At 45.1% G+C, this 6,000-nt stretch overlaps 1 protein-coding gene across 4 annotated transcripts in view; it reads right to left on the reverse strand.

The window, feature by feature from the left end:
* Positions 1–4,910, reverse strand: part of LOC121279936 (ubiquitin-like modifier-activating enzyme 1) — a 252,922-nt gene extending 248,012 nt beyond the window's left edge. Inside the window, exon 1 of one of the 4 annotated variants that reach the window (XM_041191513.1) lies at positions 4,693–4,910. The gene's annotated coding sequence lies outside the window, so the exon portion shown is untranslated. Of the gene's footprint in view, positions 1–293; positions 358–4,679 lie in introns of those variants that run through there. The other 3 variants (XM_041191514.1, XM_041191515.1, XM_041191516.1) reach the window with 3 other exon arrangements.
* Positions 4,911–6,000: the final 1,090 nt, after the last annotated feature.

Here is a 6,000-nt window from a genome sequence, read left to right on the forward strand (position 1 = left end):
CCCTGCAAACTTATTTCCTTCAAGTGCCCATCCAATTTCCTTTTAAAATCATTGTCTCCACTTCCCCACCCTCATAGAGTTCCAGGTCATTACCACTTACTGCATAAAAAAGTTTTTCCTCATGTACCGAATAATAAATCATAAACTGGTCATCAGTGCCTGTGTTTGATTCAAATATGGAGTTTGATGCAGACTCAGTATTATGCAAAAGTTACCTGACTGCATATGAAGAAATATGATGAATGTTAAATAACACATCTTCATAAACAGATTTCCAAGAGGCAAACACTAACCATTATAGTCACCACGAAGTTGATCTCAGCGGTAATGCAGAACAACTTCTTGGGGATTGCTAAACATTCAATAAAATTAAGAAGTAACACAGTGAGAATAACTCCATTGGGAATTGTGGTACCAATACTGTGCTAAGGTTACGTCAACAAGGCGTTCCTTCCCTTGCAACCTCTACTGTTGAGCCATACAAGAGCAGCAAGTTGGGGCAAGTGGATCAAGAATCAGTAGGGGAGGATTTAACAGATAGAAATCATAGTATCATAAGGTTTAAGTTCATTATGGAAAAGGATGAGGGGCAATTCAGAGTAAAAATAATTTAAAAGGTGAAGGCAAACTTCAGGGAGGTGAGAATGTATCTGGCATGCGTAAACATGAATCAAAGATTGGCAGGCAAAACTGTATAGTAACCATGGGCTGACTTTAAAGAGTAAATGGTACAGGTAAAGTCAAGGTACATTCCCATGAGGGGAAAAGGTAGAACAAACAAAGCCAGAGCACCCTGGAGGATTGATGCACTGAGGCAGAGGGCATGGCTGAGGGACTACTTTGCACCTGCCTATACCAAAGAAGATGATGCCAAAGTCTTAGTGAAAAAGGAGGTAGTTGAGACACTGAATGGACTAAAAAGGAGATATTAGACATGCTGTCTGTACTTAAAGTTGATAAGTCACCTGGACTGGATCAGGTGTAGCCAAGGATACTGAGGGAAAGAGAGTGAAAATTGCAGCAGCACTGACCATAATGTTCCAAACCTCCTAGGGGAGGAGCCAGATGACTGGAGAATTGCAAATGAGCCATGATCTTATTGAATGGTGGAGCAGCTGAATGGCTGACTCCTACTTCTAAGTCCTATGTTCATGCATTACACCCTTGTTCAAAAAAGGATACAAGGATAAGCCCAGCAACTACAAGCTAGTCAGTTTAACCTTGGTGGTGGGGAGCCTTCTAAGAATGATAATCAAAGACAAATTTAACAGTCACTCAGGCAAATGTGGATCAATTAAGGATGGGCACCACAGATTTTTTTTAAGGGAAAATTATTTAATTTGCTCGAGTTCTTGATAAGGCAACAGGGAGGGTTGATGAAGTTAATGTGTTTGATGTGCTGTACATGGACTCCCAAAAGGCATTTGATAAAGTGCCACACAACAGGCCTGAAGGCCAAGTTAAAGCCTGTGGAATAAAAAGAACAGAAGCAACATGGATATGAAATTTGCTTAGTGATAAGAAACAGAGAGTGGTGGCAAACAGTTATAAAACCTTTATAAAACACTAGTTTGACCTCAACTGGACTACTGTGTTCATTTCTGAGCACCACACATTAGGAAGGATGTGATGCCTTTAGCGAGAGTGTGAAAAGATTTAAGATAATGATTCCAGGAATGAGAAAGCTCAGTTATGTAGATGGATTGGAGAAGTTGGGACTGGTTGATAGGAGATTTGTTAGAGGTATTCAAAATCATGAGGGATCTGGACCAAGTAGGTAGGGAAAAACTGTTCCTATTGGTGGGAGGGGTCAAGAACCAGGGGACACAGATTTAAGGTGAATGGCAAAAAAAAACCCCAAAGGCAACATAAGCAAAAGCTTTTGTACTGCAGCGCAAGGATCTGGAAGGCACTGCCGGAGAGTGTGGTGAAGGCAAATTCAATCATGGGTTTCAAAAGGGATTTGGGTAATTATTTGATGGGAAAACATTTGCAGAGCTAAGGGAAAGGGTGGGGTGGGGGGGGGGGGGGGGGGGAGGGGGTGGGGGAGAGCAGGACCAGCAGAGAGCTGGCATGGATGCAAAGGGCCGAATGGCCACCCTCTGTGCTGTAACCAATGATGCTAATACATCCAACCAGAGTTGGGAACCTCGTTAAGAACAGCATTGGAAAAAAATATAAACTCAAAATTCACAGAGTCTGGCATGTGTAAATATAATTTAGGTTTGTAGGTTCTGTTTAGAGAAACACTGGAGGATGGTTTTACAAAAATGAAAGTTGGCAACAATACTGGAGCATTTCTTAGAACCTAACAAGAAAAATCCCCACTGTGCTTTGTTTCACTTTCCTTTTCAAATACTTCCATTATCAGTAACCATTTCACTGTTTGTGACCCACTGTTACATTTATGTGCGGTGTGGGGCGTGATGAGAGAAACATTTGTGAATGTCAATTGTTGAACATGAGGAAATGTTGTTCTCACACTGAACAATTTCTCCTTAAACTCCTCTCACTTCTCCAAATAAAAGGTGTGGCTATGGGTACCTGCATGGACCCCAGTTATGCCTGTCTCTTTATGGGGTATGTGGAACATTCCTTATTCCAGTCCTACTCCGGCCCCCTCCCACAACTCTTTCTCTGGTACATTGATGACTGCTTCGGTGCTGCTTCATGCTTTCGTCTGGACCTGGAAAAATTTATTAATTTGATTCCAATTTCCGCCCCTCTATCATTTTCACATGTCCATCTCTAACACTTCCCTTCCCTTCTTTGACCTCTCTGTCTCAATTTCTGTTGATAGACTGTCCACCAATATCCATTACAAGCCTACAGACTCACTCAGCTACCTTGACTACAGCTCCTCACACCCCGCTTCCTGTAAGGACTCCATCCCATTCTCTCAGTTCCTTCGCCTCCGTCGCATCTGTTCTGATGATGCCACTTTCAAAAACAGTTCCTCTAACATGTCTTCCTTCTTCCTTAACCAAGGTTTTCCACCCATGGTGGTTGACAGGGCCCTCAACCGTGTCCAGCCCATCTCCCGCGCATCCACCCTCACACCTTCCTCTCCCTCCCAGAATCATGATAGGGTCCCCCTTGTCCTCACTTATCAGCCCACCAGCCTCCACATTCAAAGGATCATCCTCCACCATTTCCGCCAGCTCCAGCATGATGCCACCACCAAACATATCTTCCCTTCACCCCCTCTGGCAGCATTCTGCAGGCATCATTCCCTCCGGGACACCCTGGTCCACTCCATCACCCCCTTCACCTCAACCCCCTCCCACGGCCCTTTCCCATGCAACTGCAGAAGGTGCAACACCTGCCCCTTTACTTCCCCTCTCCTCACCATCCAAGGGCCCAAACGTTCATTTCAAGTGAAGCAGCATTTCACTTGCACTTCCCTCAATTTAGTCTACTGCATTCGTTGCTCCCAATGTGGTTTCCTCTACATCGGAGAGACCAAACGCAGACTGGGTGATTGCTTTGCAGAACACCTTTGGTCTGTTCGCAAGCATTACCCAGACCTCCCTGTTGCTTGCCATTTCAACACTCCATCCTGCTCTCATGCCCACATGTCCGTCCTTGGCCTGCTGCATTGTTCCAGTGAAGCTCAACGCAAACTGGAGGAACAGCACCTCGTCTTCTGACTAGGCACCTTACAGCCTTCTGGACTGAATATTGAGATCAACAATTTTAGATCATGTACTCTCTCCTCCATCCCTACCACCTTTCCGACCCCCCTTTTTTTTCCCAATAATTTATATAGATTTTTCTTTTCCCAACTATTTCCATTATTTTAAAATGTATTTCCATCCATTGTTTTATCTCTCCCGTTGAGCCTTTTTCGATTCCTCCACCCCATCCCAACCCCACTAGGGCTATCTGTACCTTGCTTGTCCTGCTTTCTACCCTTAATTAGCACATTCCTTAGATAATATCACCACCTTCAACACCTCTTTGTCATTTGGTCTGTGACATCTTTTGGTTATCTTCGCCTATCACTGGCCGTCTATCCAGCTCTTCTTGCCCCCGACCCCCTTAAACCAACTTGTATTTCACCTCTTTTCTATTTTTCCTTAGTTCTGTTGAAGAGTCATACGGACTCGAAACGTTAACTGTGTCCCTCTCCGCAGATGCTGCCAGACCTGCTGAGTTTTTCCAGGTATTTTTATTTTTGTTATGAAGAAATGGCCAATCCGTCCATTTACTCCCCATCAATCCATGCAGTTTCAGTGCATTGACTAGGGTTATCAGATAAAAACAGGGGGAAAAAAACCGTGACTCCCTCTCTCGCTCTCTCTCTCTTCAGTTACTGTCTAGTGACCCATTGATGGTTGCGACGCCCGCCCCCAATTCAATTCAATTCAATTCAACTCAACTCAACCTGCCCAAACAAAATGACCCAGTTAAATTACTGGAATAAACATTCAAACACGTTTCAATTGAAAGTTTCTCTTTTCGAAGGAGGAAACTCGTATCTAGAAAATCAGCTCCACCCTCAACCACCACCCACCACCACCCCGCCCCCCCACCCTTTCAGCGCTGTGTCACCCTATCTGTCTAATTCCTAAATAATTTCCAACATGAAATTCTCATTTCTGGTTTCAAATTTAATGTGATTTTAAACACATCCACTTTGAGCCACTGATTGACTTTCAACTCCAGCTGATACTTGCAGTTGACTCTCACCCAGCGATTCACTGTGGAGCTCAGCCGGCGCTGTGAGATCCGAATAACCCACAGGTATTAAAGGTGGCACCGAAAGCACGGATTCGCAGACTGACCGACCCGCCTGGACTGACTCCTGTCACTGAGGAAAGGCCCTTCGGCGATGGGGAGAACTGTGGCCAGAGCTCAGCTCAACGATACTGGCTCCACTTGATCCGGCAGGGAGATTCCGAAAACAAAAGCTTCCTGCCAGATAATGAACCCCTTAAAAGGGCAACACACTGCACAGAACACACTCGGCAGCTGCTGACTGTGTCCCGAGTCAGACTCTCACAGTGTCGATTGCGGGGTGCACGGTGAGAGAGAACTGGGAACTTTTTGTTCCCCCCCCCCCCCCCTCTGTTCTTTCATTTGTTGCCCATCCCTGATTGCCCTTGAACTGAAGGCAGTTAAGAGTCAACAGCATTCTTTTTTTATTTTTTATATTTATTGCCCATCCCTAGCCGCCCTTGGGAAGGTGGTGGTGAGCTGCCTTCTTGAACCGCTGCAGTCCATGTGGTGTAGGTACACCCACCCTGTTTTTAGGAAGGGGGTTCCAGGATTTTGACCCAATGACAGTGAAGAAACGTCAATATGGTTACAAGTCAGGATAGTATGTGGCTTGGAGGAGAACTTGCAGGTGGTGGTATTCCCATCTATCTGCTGCCCTTGTCCTTCTAGGTGGTAGTAGTCATGAGTTTGGAAGGTGTTTTCGAAGGAGCCTTGGTGAATTCCTGCAACACATCTTAAGACCATAAGACATAGGAGCAGAAATTAGGCCATTTGGCCCATCGAGTCTGCTCCGCCATTCAATCATGGCTGATAAGTTTCTCAACCCCAATCTCCCGCCTTCTCCCCATAACATTTGATCCCCTTACCAATCAAGAACCCATCTATCTCAGTCTTAAATACACTCAATGACCTGGCCTCCACAGCCTTCTGTGACAGTGAATTCCATAGATTCACCACTCTCTGGCTAAAGAGGTTTCTCCTCATCTCTGTTCTAAAAGGTCTTCCCTTTATTCTGAGGCTGTGCCTTCAGGTCCTAGTCTCTCCCACTAATGGAAACATCTTCCCCATGTCCACTCTATCCAGGACTTTCAGTATTCTGTAAGTTTCAATCAGATCTCCCCTCATCCTTCTAAACTCCATCGAGTATAGATCCAGAGTCCTCAAACTTTCCTCATATGTTAAGCCTATCATTCCTGGGATTGGTCTCATGAACCTCCTCTGGATCCTCTCCAGGGCCAGCACATCCTTCCTGAGATACGGGGCCCAAAATTGCTCACA

The sequence above is a fragment of the Carcharodon carcharias genome, chromosome 7 (genome assembly GCF_017639515.1).
Source record: "Carcharodon carcharias isolate sCarCar2 chromosome 7, sCarCar2.pri, whole genome shotgun sequence".
Taxonomy (NCBI): domain Eukaryota; kingdom Metazoa; phylum Chordata; class Chondrichthyes; order Lamniformes; family Lamnidae; genus Carcharodon; species Carcharodon carcharias.